Source organism: Manis javanica, chromosome 14 (assembly GCF_040802235.1).
Source record: "Manis javanica isolate MJ-LG chromosome 14, MJ_LKY, whole genome shotgun sequence".
Lineage (NCBI taxonomy): Eukaryota > Metazoa > Chordata > Mammalia > Pholidota > Manidae > Manis > Manis javanica.
Window position 1 is genome coordinate 58,802,312 of NC_133169.1, and position 15,289 is coordinate 58,817,600.

A 15,289-nucleotide genomic window follows, 5' to 3' on the forward strand; every position below is an offset into this window, starting at 1 on the left:
GAAATCAGCTGGACAGAGAAGAATATATACTGCATGGTACTACTTTTATGTGTAATCTAAAAAAAAAGTTGAACTCATAGAAACAGAGAGTAGAAAAGTGGTTGCCAGGGGTTGGAGCTGGGTCTGGTGGATATGGGAATAGGGAGAGGTTGGTAAAGGGGTACAAATTCTCATTTCTAAGATAAAGTCTGAAGATCCAGCAAGTAACATGGTATTACAGTTGATAACACTGTTTTATAATAGAAATTTGTTAAAAGAGTAGAATTTGTATCTCCTTACCAAAAATAAAAAATAAAAAAAGAAGGTAAATATTTGAGTTGGTGGTTGTGTTATTTAACTTGTGGGGGAATCCCTTCACAATATACATTTATATATACAATCATACATTGTATATTTAAATATATTACAATTTTGTCAATTATACCTTAATAAGCTGAAAAAATAAAGTTAACTAAGAATAAGAAAAAAAGGGTTTAGTTGTCTTTTTACGCTAAACCCTTATGGAGTGTTAGAATCCTACTCAAGTACCAGGCAGCTACTACCTTTATCTTGGTCGTGGTTTTTGAGATGAAATTTATTTGCCATTTTGCCTCTATTGTAGAGTCTATAGTTGCATTAAGTAAGTGACCTCTTTTATTTGTGGGAGCTAGTGGAATATTGGACTTATTTACTCAATAGTCATGCTTCCTATGTGTCAGGCTCATGTAAACTACTGGGGACAGAAAAATGGGTAGGATACATTCCTAGCCTTCAAGAGGCCCCCAGGTCCCAGGGGGATATGTGCAATGTCCGTGGGAATTGGCTTGTTAATGTATTTGTGATTAGATGAATATAAACATTATAGTGATGATGAAATATTCCACTCATAAGTGGTGACATGGGGTAACAAAAAGTGCTGATTATTAGGTGCAGCAAACCATTTTCCATGATTTCTTAAAATGCCTGTTTTTCTCCTTTATAATCAATTTGAACTCTACTGGTAAAGGGAATAGAGTAAAACCATAAGTGGTCAATCCACTATTTGCTATCCTGCCACTTTACCTTTTTTTCCCTCCCAGTTTGCTTCCCTTCCTCCAAAACAATAGGTCCACACTGCAGATATCTGTGTCTCCTTTCCTATGTCCTATTTTTTGGTAAAATAGGGAAAATAATTGTACCTATATCATAAGATTGAAGTGAAGACTGAGTGAGATAATGTATAATAAAATGTTTGGTAAAGTGTCTGGGTGAATAATTAACAAATTTCAAGCATTATTATCATTATTGTTACTGTTTATTTATAACATCTGCTTAGTTTTTGCCCTGCTTGCATTTGGTTTCCACTCATTCTGTGCCAAGTAGAACCTTTCAAAGCATGTATGACACTAAGGCAGAAATGTGTGACTCACAGGTGCCATTACAGTTTGTGAGCAGCCACATTGAAAATGGATATTATCTTAAATCTGGGCAAGAAGTTATTGGCAAAATAACCCCCAAATTGTGAATTCTGCAATTAATTTCATCAGCTATGAAAAATGTTAGAATTATTTGGTCCTTGGTATCAACAAAATTGAAGTAATTCTTAATAAATTGAGAGAGAGCAGAAGCCATTCTGCCAAGAGAGGCCCAGCTGTGTGTTGACAGGAGGCCTGGCAAGGAGGAAGCATGATGGCTCGGGAAGGCATGCGGTTCGCTTACAGCATTTCCACAGCTGGCAGCCAGTCCCGTCATAAGCTTTGCTGACAGGCAGTAATCTAATCTGGGATCAAATTTATTCTGTTTTTCTCTTCACACAGCTCCAGCTTCCTTTTGGTTCAGCGTTTTGGCATTTGTAACCAGTACATCACATTCCATCTCGTTGACTTTTATGGCCTTGGAATAATTAACATTGTGAATCTTCACAGTGAGTTTGACTATTGTATATTTGCCTATCTGATCATTATCTCAGTCAACAAGCATTTAGCAGCTCTCCCCCTTATCCCCAGTGGTTCATAGATGCTATTACCCTCTTGCATACATGTCAGGGTAACTGACACTTCAGTTTGTTTCTCGGTATGTGTATGATAGCATTTGTAAGCTCTAAAGGCTTATTTGGAATGGATGGTATAAGCCAAACTTCCTAGTGTTTTTTTGGCATTTAGTTCTTGTCTAAGTCCCAAGAGAAAATATGCTCAACAGATGTCCAGTGAGCTCCTTTCATAGAAGAATATTCTTCTTTTGACATACTATTTGTTTAGTCTCTATATTCCCCTCAGAGGGTAAATTCAATGAAGACAGTGACTCCAGTTCTTTTATTTACTTCTGCATCTCCAGTGCCTGGAATGCTTCCTTCTAAGACCTCAATAAATATTTGTTGAGTGAATAAATGAAATCACTCAGTGTATTTTTTGATCATTAATTAAGAACTAACATTGTGCTTGGACCTAGAAATACCAACTAACTCTCAAGACTTGTTACTTGTCCTGATGGACCATCAGTTGGGGAGTAACAGTAAATGAAAAATAATTGTAGATTACAATGATTACAGGTTGGGGTTATAAATTACAATTAATTATGAATTATGATGAACTGTTGTAAAGGACTATATAATTACATCATGAAACATTGGTGGGATGGGCAAAGCCAATCTGCGGAGATGTAAATGTGGCCCAGTCAAGTTGACACACAAAATTAACCATCACCAAGGGACAGATTATGTGTGGATTTCACTAGCTTTGTATTATACATATTCAGTTTGAGATGTCTATAATGTACAAGTATGGAGAATATAAATAACACATTTGATATGTGTCAAGAGATGAAAGAGGAGGTCTGAGCAGGATACATAAACGTGGAAGTATGGTAGAAATGGCTGGTTTGCCTGCCTAATGCCAATCTTTCCTTCTATACAAATATGATTCTTATTTGTTTAGATAGTGGAAATAGGTCCAGCTGTAAAAACTGTATTACCCAGTTTCCCTTGTACACAGGATCATTATATGACACAGTTCTGGCCAATAAAATGTATGTTGCAATTGTCATGAAGTACTTAGGAGAAAACTATTTAAAAGACTAGGGAACTCTTTGACCTTTTGTTATTGGCTTTTCTTTTCTTCTTGATTGAAATACAGATGCAGCTAACTTCTGCATCTGTATTTGGTGCAGATGGTGACAGGTATATGTTAAAGAAGGCTGAGCAAAATGATGGAGGAAAACTTAGAGTTTAGTCACTGTCTTAATCTGGGACAATCTATCTCCAGATGTTGTATTTCCAGAGAAAAGCCAAACCTCTAATGTGTTTCAGCCACTATTATTCAGATTTCTGTTCCTTGAAGCTGACTGCAATTCCTACCTAATACAGGGTGTCTGTCATTAGCATAGAGATACCATATTAGGCAGTGTGTTTTTGGCTGTAAGTAAGAAAAATCTGACTTAACATTTCTAACCTTCTATAACTGGGAATCCAGAGGAAGCATATGCTTCAGGATTAGTTGTTCTAGGGTTCAACAAGGGCTGATGTACTTTTTTATTTCTACTCTATCATTTTCTGTGTTGGCTTCATCCCACTGACTTCCTATTCATGCCCAATGGGAGAGAAAACAACTTTCCACCAAAAATTCAACATAAATCCTTATCTTCACTCTGATGGAGACAATGTAGGTCACATCCCCATCCCTGGATAAATCACTGGCATAAGAGGAATTTGCTGCTTGGCTTGACTTTGGGTTTTGAACTAAATCACCAACAAGGGAGAAGAGATTATCCTCATTGGCATGGACAATTCAGGAACTATTCCCAAAACAGGGGTCAATATTCAAACTTTACTGCCTGGGGAAAGTTTGGGATGGATGTTGAGGATTTAGCCAAATGTTAAATATAGTCTTACCCTTTAACTGTTCAACATCTAAACTTGGTTCCTTCTCAAAAAAATTCAAACCCTTAAATTGCTCAGACAGCATGAAAGACATTCACTCTTTGCCATAATGGGACAGCTCAAAGTCTTTACTCTACTGATTCCAGGTCATGGTTGAGTTGCTGTTTTTCCCATCACATCTATATGTAGCTTCTCATTGTATTAAGGCTAATATACAGTTACTATCTACCTTCAACATATTTAGTATACAGTAGTGGAGAAAGAACAAGATAAACACAGTGAAAATTCTACTTGGAAAAGGGTAGCAGCAAACATGGTTCACTGCTTCATAGCATAACCCATAGCCTGTTGACTGGTAATAGTGAGAACTTTCTGATCTGGTAGTGTAGTGAGTTCTCACATTCCATACAGTAGCATCTAATTCTGCTATCTGGAAGGAAAACCCTTGTCAGTCCTCCTCTATCACCCCATGTTCTGCCCTCTGGGAAGATCACACTTCTCCATTGTCTTTCATATGAGATGGACAATGAATTTAGTGCCCTTTCTGGGGCTACGGAGCTTTAGTAGCTCACTCTTTGTAAGTGAGTGTCCAAGGGATTTAAGATTTAAGCCATAGTTCTTTATGGTGAAGGTCAGTCCATATGTATCTGTAATTTTCACTGTGTAGTACATACCAGGAGATTTTAGATTTTACCATATTAATGGTTTTTGACTTTGAGACTTTGGTATCCTAGCAACAAATATTCTGTTTCCTAGAATATTACTTCAATGGCCTCTATCTACATTTGGCCTGTCCTTGGAAGAGGTTTGAAGCAAGAGCCTTGAGTTGGTGGACATTGATATGTTGTGTCCTTTCTCAGGTAGAGAATACTTCATAGTAGTTGCCTGAGTTTCATGCTTTTCTTGTGCCTTCATCTTGTCTCTTCCAAATCACCTACCTCCCAATCTGTACCAGTATTAATATTTAAGTAAGAAAACTCAATTTTTATAACCAATAAGATTCCATAATTTTGCATTACAGGAAAGGCCCTTCTCTTACAAGTGACACCACAGAAATATGAGTTATTAGATAATTCTATGAAAAATGATATTCCACTTAATTGGACAACCTAGAAGAAATGACAAATTTCTTAAAAAGTATGACCTTCCAGGACTAACCCAGGAAGAAATGAAAAATCTGAACAGACCAATTGCCAGTAACAAAATTGAATCAGCAATCAAAAAAATCCCAACAAACAGAAATCCAGGACCACATGGCTTCACAGGTGAATTCTACCAAATATTTAAAGAAGAACTAATAACTATTCTTCTTAAAGTATTCCAAAAAATAGAAGAGGAAGAAATACTTCCAAGCTCATTCCATGAGGCCAGCATCGCTTTAACACCAAAACCAAAGACACTACTAAAAAGAAAATTATAGACCAATATCTCCGGTGAACATACATGCAAAAATCTTCAACAAAATATTAGCAAACTGAATTCAAAAACACATCAAGAGGATCATTCATCATGACCAAGTGGATTTATTCAAGAGATGCAAGGATGGTGCAATAAATCAATCAATGTGATACATCACATTAACAAAAGAAGGTATAAAAACCATATGACCTGTACCCTGAAAACTAAAAGACATTCTTGGGAGAAATTACAGAAAACACCAATAAATGGAAATACACCCCATGCTCATGGGTAGGAAGAATTAATATTGTCAAAATGGCCATCCTGCCTAAAGCAATCTACAGATTCAGTGCAATCCCTATCAAAATACCAACAGCATTTTTCAACGAACTAGAACAAATAGTTCTAAAATTCATAGGGAACCACAAAGACCCCGAATAGCCAAAGCAATCCTTAGAAGGAAGAATAAAGTGGGGGGATTATGCTCTCCAACTGCAAGCTCTCCTACAAAGCCACAGTAATCAAGACAATTTGCTACCAGCCCAAGGACAGACCCATAGATCAATGGAATAGAATAGAGAGTCCAGATATAAACCCATACATAGATGGCTAATTAATAATAGGATAAAGGAGCCCTGGATATACACTGGGGAAATGACAGCCTCTTCAACAACTGGTGTTAGCAAAACCAGACAGCTACATATAAGAGAACGAAACTGGATTACTGTCTAACTCCATACACAGAAGTAAACTTGAAATGGATCAAAGACCTGAATGTAAGTCATGAAACCATAAAACTCTTAGAAGAAAACATAGGCAAAAAGCTCTTGAATATAAACATGAGCAACTTTTTCCTGAATGCATCTCCTCAGGCAAGGGAAACAAAAGCAAAAATGAATGCATGGGACTACATCAGGCTAAAAATCTTCTGTATAGCAAAGGACACCATCAACAAAACAAAAAGGCATCCTGAAGTATGGGAGAATATGTTTGTAAATAACATATCCAACAAGGGGTTAACATCCAAAATGAATAAAGAGATCACATACCTCAACCCAAAAAGCAAATAACCCAATTAAAAAAATGGGTGGAGGATCTGAACAGACACTTCTCCAAAGAAGAAATTCAGATGGCCAACAGGCACATGAAAAGATGCTCCACATCACTAATCATCAGGAAAATGCAAATTAAAACCACAATGAGCTATGACCTCACACCAGTTAGGATGGCCAGCATTGAAAAGACTAAGAACAACAAATGCTGGCAAGGATGCAGAGAAAGGGGAACCCTCCTACACTGCTGGTAGGAATGTAAGCTAGTTCAACCATTGTGGAAAGCAATATAGAGGTTTCTCAAAAAACTAAAAATCGAAATACCATTTGACCCAGTAATTCCACTCCTAGAAATTTACCCAAAGGAAACAAGATCACAAATTCAAAAAGACATATGCACCCCTATGTTTATCACAGCACTATTTACAATAGCCAAGACCTGGAAGCAACCTGTGTCCATCAGTAGATGAATGGATAAAGATGTGGTACATACACACAGTGGAATACTATTCAGCCATAAGAAGAAAATAAATCCTGCCATTTGCAACAACACAGATGGAGCTAGAGGGTATTATGCTTGGTAAAACAAGCCAGGCAGAGAAAGACAAGTACCAAATAATTTCAGTCATTTGTGGAGTATAACAACAAAGCAAAAACTGAAGGAACAAAACAGTATCAGACTCACAGACCCCAAGAAGGGAGTAGTGGTTACTGTTGGGAAGGGTGGGTGGGGAGGGAGGGAGAAGGGAGTTAAGGGGTATTATGATTAGCACACATAATGCAGGGGGGCATGGGGAAGGCAGTATAGCATAAAGAAGACAAGTAATGCCTCTGTAGCATCTTACTATGCTGAAGGACAGTGACTGTAATGGGGAATGTGGGGTGGACTTGATAATACTGGTAAATGTAGTAACCACAATGTTGCCCATGTGAAACCTTTATAAGATTGGATATCAGTGATACCTTAATAATAAAAAAAACCATGATTATCTCAATAGATCCTGAGAAAATTCAACATCCATTCATGAAAAATACTCTCAACAAAATGGGTATAGAGGGAAAATACCTCAACATAATGAAGGCCATACATGACAAACTCACAGCTAACATCATATTCAATGGTAAAAGCTGAAAGCTTTTCCTCTAAGATTAGGAACAAGATGAGGATGCCCACTTTCATCACTTGTATTCAACATAGTACTGGAAGTCCTAGCCAAAACAATCAAAAAAGATAAAGAGATAAAAGGCATCCAAAATGGTAAGGAAAAAGTAAAACTGTCACTATTTGTAGATTACATGATCCTATATATACAAAACCCTAAAGACTCCACCAAAAACCTGTTGGAACTAATAACTGGATTCAGCAAAGTTGCAGAACACAAAATCAATATACAAAAATCTGTTGCATTCCTATATATCAGTAGTGAACTAGCAGAAAGAGGAATCAGGAAAACAATTCCATTTACAATTTCATCAAAAGAATAAAATACCTAGGAATAAACCTAACCAAGGAGGTGAACAACCTGTACTCTGAAAACTATATGACACTGAATAAAGAAATTAAATAAGACAAATAAATGGAAATCTATTCCATGCTCATTGATAGGAAGAATTAATATTTTCAAAATGGCTATCCTGCCCAAAGCAATTTATTCATTCATTGCAATCCCTATCAAAATACCAATGGCATTTTTCAATAGACTAGAGCAAATAATCCTAAAATTCATATGGAAACAAAAAAGACTCCAAATAGCCAAAGCAATCTTGAGAAAGAACACAGCTGGGGCTATTATGCTCCCTGACTTCAAGCCATACTACAGTTACATTAATCAAAACAGCATGGTACTGGCACAAGAACAGACCCATAGATTAATGGAATGGAATAGACAGCCCAGATATAAACTCATGCATATATGGTCAATTAATATATGATAAAGGAAGCATTTACATATAATGGAGAAAAGACAGTCTCTTCAATAACTAGTATTGGGAATACTGGACAGCTACATGCAAGAGAATGAAACTGGGGTACTGTCTAATTCCATACACAAACTTGAAATGGACTAAAGACCTGAATGTAAGACATGAAACCATAAGAGTCTTAGAAGAAAACATAGGCAAAAATGTCTTGAACATAAATATTAGCAATATTTTTGCTCTCCCCTAGGAAGGAAACAAAAGCAAAAATGGGCACATCAGACTACATCAAGTTGAAGAGCTTCTGTACAGCAAAGGACACCATCATCAGAAAAAAAAGGCAGCCTACTACAGTATGGGATAATATATTCATAAATAATTTATCTGATAAGGGGTTAACATCCAAACTATATAAAGAACTCATATGAGTCAACACCAAAAAACAACAACCCAATTAAAAAATGGGTGGATGACTTGAACAGACATTTTTCCAAAGAAGAAATACAGATGGCCAACAGACACCTAAAAAGATGCTCCACATTGTTAGTCATCAGGGAAACGCAAATCAAAACCACAATGAGATATTACCTCACACCAGAATGGTCACTATCCAAAAGACAAGAAATACCAAGTGTTGGCAAGAATGCTGAGAAAAGGAAACCCTCCTGTACTGTTGGTGGGAATGTCAATTGGTACAGCCACTATGGAAAGCACTATAGAGGTTCCTCATAAACCAAAAATGTGATCATACAACCCAGTAGCTCCACTTCTAGGAATTCTTGTCCACTTCCAAGAGAATAAAATTTCTGATTCAAAAAGATCTAGCAGCCCTATGTTTATTGCCACATTATTTACAATCACCAAGACATGGAAGCAACCAAAGTGCCTATCAATAGGTGAATGGATAAAGATGTGGTACATGCACACAATGGAATATTATTCAGCCAACTGTACTAGTTGGGGTAAGGATTTAATAATGTGTATAACTGTTGAATCACTGTGTTGTATACTTGAAACCAATGTAATTATTGTATATCAACTATATTTCAATAAAAAAGAAAGAGAATGAGAGAACGCTTCTTAGTGAAGCTATTTTTTATTCCCTCTGTGTTTACAGTGTGCCACATTCTGCTTATTTGTCTCTTTCTTGTAAGACTTCATTGATGACCTCAAGAAAGTGTTACAAATACTGTAAACTCATTTCTTACTAAGTCCCTAACTGCTATAACCTTGGTAAGCACAATGACTGAGTTTCAGCATAATAGATGCCACAGTTTAACTGACACCTTCATTATGAAATAATAAGACTGCCAGAAAGAAATAGTAGAGGAAATAGGATGGTCTTCTTTGTTCTGTATCCTTCATCTTCTATTAAACCAGTAGGTTTTCTGTGGTGCCTCATTTCCTGGTACCAAAATCTGTAGTAGTTGAAACACACTCGGTTGAAAATAACAGAAATTTTGCGGTGGGGGTACAAGCCACAATTCAAGCAGGGCTGAGTATGAGCCTCAGGCTACAGTGATTCAAGGTTGTGTGTGTCAGCCAACATAGTCCAGTTGGAGTTAATCCTGGGAGATTATGATTCTGGAGCTGTCAGGGGCCATTATGTGAAGCCAGAGAAAGAAGCCAGCTCAGTGGAAGCAAGAGCTGGAGGGAAACCAGGTTCTGCTGGTTATCGTTAGGCATTTGAATCCAATCATGTGTGGAGCCAGCATTATTCTGGACTTCTCAGTTAAGTGAATCAGTCATTTTTTTTCTTCTTGAGCTTGCTTGAACTGGAGTTTCTGTCCAACAGTTTGGGCTTCTGGGTTGACCACACAAGTTGGACAATAAAAATTCACTTAAATGCATCTAATTAATACTATTGAACATTAATTTATATTAATAATTTATCCTAATTATTAAATAATTACATTCTAATTAATCAAATTATTTAATTATTCTAATTAAATTAATTTTTAGAGATGAAAGGAACATTTAAGATTATTTAATCATTGCTGAGTTTTTATAATATGAACTCACATAATCCAGCCATGTCTAGCCACATTTCTGTCTGGCTATATTTTTGGAGGGCAACCCACATTTCCATCTGGGCATATTTTAGGGGCCCCCAACCTTCCAAGTCAAGTTCTTAGGACACAAACAAGAAACAAACAAGAAGGCAACAGTTGACCACAGGAAAGAACGGATAAAAAAAAAACAATGGGTCTGGATTGGAAAGGAAGGAGCATTGTGAAATTTTACCTTCCTTTCTTAACTGGGCACTACAGACACTGATCTGACTGGTAAGAATCCTCATCCTTCCCCAGGTTCCTATCTGCAGGGTTCTGAGCAAGTGGGGTGTAAAGTAGACTGTAATTCTGGTATATACCAGAATTTACTTACCAATGTTTTCCATTAATTTTGATTTCACTTTGGCTGTGAATAACTGGTAGCAGCTTACTGGAGAATCCCTCAAGAGTCCCATCAATCCTAGAGGGGGTCATATGGGAGCATCTGTAAAGCCACTACTTGGTGGGTTTTATTTAAGGTCCTATAATCTCCTCGGAGTGGCAATTCAGATAGATTAGCAGACTGTGAGCACTCAGGGCAAGGAGGACAGAGGGGAGTAGCAGGAGTCACATCTGTCTTAGAGTCTTTTGTGTTTGGTACCTCTTGTGTCTTTAATTTTTCATTAGCTTTTTGCAATGAATCTTTTAATGATGCTATTTTTGAATCTTGAAGCTCTTTGGAGCCTCTGCATACCAATTAAAATAGGTATCCCATTCTGTTTGCTTGATTTGGGAACCCTTACTTTCAAGAGCCCTTCGTAAATGAATGATCTTGTCTAATTGGAACATTCACCATAATGGCTATGTAATTCTAGGTTGTCTTAGAGTGATTTTGCCATTTTGTAGATATCTAGAAATATCTACAGCTTCTGGGACTGTAATAATTGGACATAAAATAAGATGTGCTGAAAGGTGGCACAATTATTTCTTTGAAACTTGAGGATTCCAGTTGTTTAGCTAAGCTTTGGGTGTCTCAGAGCCAAATTAATACCTCAGAGGGATGGCTTGCTCTGTCGGGGATTTTGTAGTATTTTATAATGTACCTTATTGCACAAATTTTCTTAAGGTGATGGGTGACCTAGTACAATCTAACCCATTCTGTGACCCACTTATCCCAGCACAGGACTCTTAGAATTGGGTGGTGAGCACGCTAACATGCTCACCATGGACACTCTTAACCATGCCCACCAATTTTGCAGCTCTGGCTTCTGAGATTTCTATAAGCCATAGATCTATTACTCCTTTCATGAGACAATTTCTTTATGGTGGCAGACACCCTAATAGCTTTTAATAGTCCAACTTGTGTCTCCTTAGATTTTGTTGTGCTGTTGTCAAAGAAGTCCACATTTTTTTTGTTTTGTTTCCCAATCTCCCAGGGATTTATGCTGTGGCCTTGTTACCAGACTGTGGATTATGGAATTCCTTGGTTATGTCTTCTCCAAGGAAAGAATGCAGTCGAGACCGACACCCGATAGAGAGTTAAAGCCTCAGGAGATTTTTATTTTAGCAAAGCAAAGGGAAAGTAAGCTCCAGAGACAGAGGAGTGTGCTGACCCTGGGGGTGTGGAGCCACCTGCTGGGTCTTGCCTGGTGTCTCTGATGGGGGTGCACTTGGTTTCCTCCCTCCCATTTGTCATTCTCACACTATCTTTTGGGTCATCCTGCTCCCTCCCCTTTAGCTTCTGTGTGCAAATTTGTGTTCCTCATTTTTCTCATGAGCGTCTAAGAGAAACTAACAGTGGGGCCAGAAACATAATGCATGTCATGATGGCCTCAGAGTCCTTAGTGACAAGGTTGGTCTTAAGTGCATATGCTCTAAAATTGGGAAGGTCCTGGTGCCCTGTATCATTTGATTATCAGTTTGTGCTGAACTACAGAAGGGGTTGGTCTAAGGGAGACAGGTGGTCTCTGGGTGGGGACTGGGTGGTCTGCCACCCTCCTTTCTCCTCTCCTGCTTAAGTCTAACTGCCACTCTAACAGCATTACCTCGAGGCTAACGGTCCCCTAACAGTTGCCATCTTGTTTTCTTAGATTGTGGAGTGCCTGCTATTGTCCCTTGTTGAAATAATCTTCCCTAATTCAACCAAACTTACTGTTTCTAGCTGCCTGTGCACAGTTCTGAGACCTGCCAGGACTTCCCAAAGGTGCTTATCTTGTAGGTGACGTTGACCACATACACAAATGTTGTGGCCCATTAAGTCTCACTCTGAAAAATCTGGAGTCTCTCATACCTCGATTTTCTACACGGAAGGATTAGGGCAAAAAAATGAGAAGCCATCAGAATGTAAATAAGCAGAGGTCAATTTGAGAGAAGCTTCCTGGAGATCTGGGACAGCAGGCAAATAGGCAGTCATCTAAAGAGCTCTGGTACCTTCACCTGCGTGGGAGAGCCATTCCTGGAATTTTCAGCAGCCGTCTTTGGGCCCCATTGGGTGGTGCAGACTGTCAAATGACAAAACTAAAACAATTTAGTAATGAATTTGACGTCTTTTATTCAGGGAAAAGCAACCCATGGGTTGGGGTAGTACAGGACTTCACAAGCAATGGGCACTCTGCCTGACAGATTATCTCCAAGAGCGAGTTTTATAGAATGTTGCAAGAGGCAATGTGGAAACGGCATGATTGGCTAGGAGGTTGGGGATTTCCTGATAAGGCTGGCACATCCTATTTCCTGGGGTAAGATAATAAAGCTGAATGGAGGATTGTGATTGGTGTGTTAGGTTTCCTTGCCAGGGATTTCCCGTGAATGCAGGCAGATTTAAGTATAGATTTGTGAAGGGGCCTGGGCCCTGGAGCAGCCTCCATTCTGGGGTTGAAGCTATATAAACTTTCTCATTCTTATCTTGTCTGTTTTCCTCTTAGTTCTTTTCGTTTGTTGTTTTGTTTACTTCCATCAAGGAGTTTCCTTCATATATGCAGTCTTTTCTTTTCCATTAATCTTAATCTCAAGAGTCTAAAAAGCCTCACAAGTGTGGTTGGGTGTTCTTGCTGGAGGGTAATGGGGTAGCTAACTGTTTTTGTTGAGGACACAAAAAATGTATTTTCTGGAGATGTTTTTTCCAATAGGATTACTTTTCTCCAGATAAAAATCCTTCAATATCCAAATTTCTCACTGGGATCTGTATTGCTTTCTGTAGAATAACATTTCTAAAAAAGATAAATTAACATTTTGTTCAGGTGTTACAAAAGTCTCAGATCTCAAGTGAATGAAGGGTTATATATAAATTTATGTTAATGCAAAAATTTTTTGAATATATCTTACAAAATAAAAAGTTCTTTACTAAAGATTTTGAATTAGAGCCTTGAGAGATTTGAAAAGACAAATACGTCTTCTGATATGATAAAACTCACACATAATGAGGGTAATAGTTCACAAGTAAACAATAGTGAAATTAGGAAAATGCTTCTTATGTCTTATGTTGATAGCAAACTTGGAAGTGTTGGGGGATGGTTGTTTATTTTCCTCGGTTCTTGTCCCCACTGCAACAAAGAATTGAAGGGCAGAGACACAGTACTGAAGCAGAGTAAGAGTTTTATTTAAAGTTAAAGAGAAAGTGTGGGCGACCTCAGAGAGGAGGCTTCCTGAAAGGTTGAGAAAAAGTACGGGAGACCTCAGAGAAGAGGTGGGCTGAAAGATTGGGGGTTCCCCCTATTAAGGGTTTTTCAGGAATGTGACAAAGGGCTAGGGGGTGTCAAGGGGTTTATCTTTGGTGAGAGACATTAAGTCTATTCTCTTATCAGTCCTCCAAGTAATTCTGCAAAAGTAACTAACACAAGAAAGGTACTGATCTGATTCCTCCTCAGGATAGCAGCTTCCCTCTGGGAATATATCAGTCAGGGGTGCCTGCCTTGCCTCCAAGGTGGGCTGAGTTATTGTCTGTTTGTTGAAGACTATGTTAAGAATCTTACTTCTTAACTTCCTGGGTTTTAAAATGCAATCTTAGCTTTAAGATGGGATCTTTACTGTTTTTACTCTGCTGTTTGTATCTGGGCTTGTTTGGAAAATTAATCATGATGCTTATCTCCTGCCCAGGTTGCAGATTACTTGATTAGGGGCTGGAGGAGGAGGAAAAAACAGCATATAGGTTAAGTTAAAGAATAAGATGGGCCTTTTAGCAGGCTAAAGTACATCTTACAGTGGCACTATCTAATTGACACAGTGAAGACATGGGCTGTGCTCAGATACTTTTCTTTATCTGGGGGTTATCTGGATATTCCAAGTTACTCCTGGCCTTTGGAGCTTCAGCTGATTAACTTATTAACTTTGTGAGTCTTTTCTGGTTCTCTAGTTTTATCTGGTTAACCTGTTGAGTCCTTTTTAGTGGGCTTTATTGGCCTTATTTTCTCTCCACCCAGCTCATATCTATTTTACTGCCTAACGAAAGGAGCTGCTGCTTCCAAATTTTTGTCTAAGTATGAGAGACAAAAAATACTATGGAACCAATGTAAAAATGTTGACTAAACCTTAAAGGGGATCATGTTAGTCTGTGTGTAGTTGTCTTAGAATGATTCTTATAAGGTAGGAGGTTAATATCCTGCAGTGGGGCTGTGTTTCCTTTGCATTACCCAACATAAATTAATTTATTGTGTTGGATCAGTTGTTTGTCTTTTGTATAGCTGCCTTGGTCTGGATCAGTACATCTTTAAATAATACTACAATTTTCACTTCTCTTTCATTTTGTATACTTTCTTATTGGATGGAGAATCAAAATATTGGAGCCATCACCTACATTTTCAAATAATTAAGGTCCAGACCAGTAAAGAGAAAATTGTACCAATGGTATATTTTTATTGATGTTTTAATGCTCATTTAATACTGAACTTGGCTATTATTTCTTTGGTGTATCATGTAAGGTAAGGAGGCAGCAAATGCTCCATCTGTTCTGTCATTAGGTGACCTGTTTGTTTCTTTGTGAACTGCTACTTTGAGTTAGGAAAAATAAGAGCTTGTGCAGAAGACAATTGCCTTTACTTAGTATACAAATGTTTATGGTACTTTGGATTGGAATTCTTTGAATTTCAATGACTTAAAAAAGTTTG

The 15,289-nt window shown here is 37.9% G+C and overlaps 1 long non-coding RNA gene across 1 annotated transcript in view; it reads left to right on the forward strand.

Moving 5' to 3' along the window:
• LOC140846261 (uncharacterized) overlaps positions 1 to 1,881 on the forward strand; it is a 229,035-nt gene extending 227,154 nt beyond the window's left edge. The window contains exon 3 of the long non-coding RNA XR_012125282.1: positions 1,776 to 1,881. This is a non-coding gene — a long non-coding RNA (uncharacterized lncRNA). The remainder of the gene's footprint in view (positions 1 to 1,775) is intronic.
• Positions 1,882 to 15,289: the final 13,408 nt, after the last annotated feature.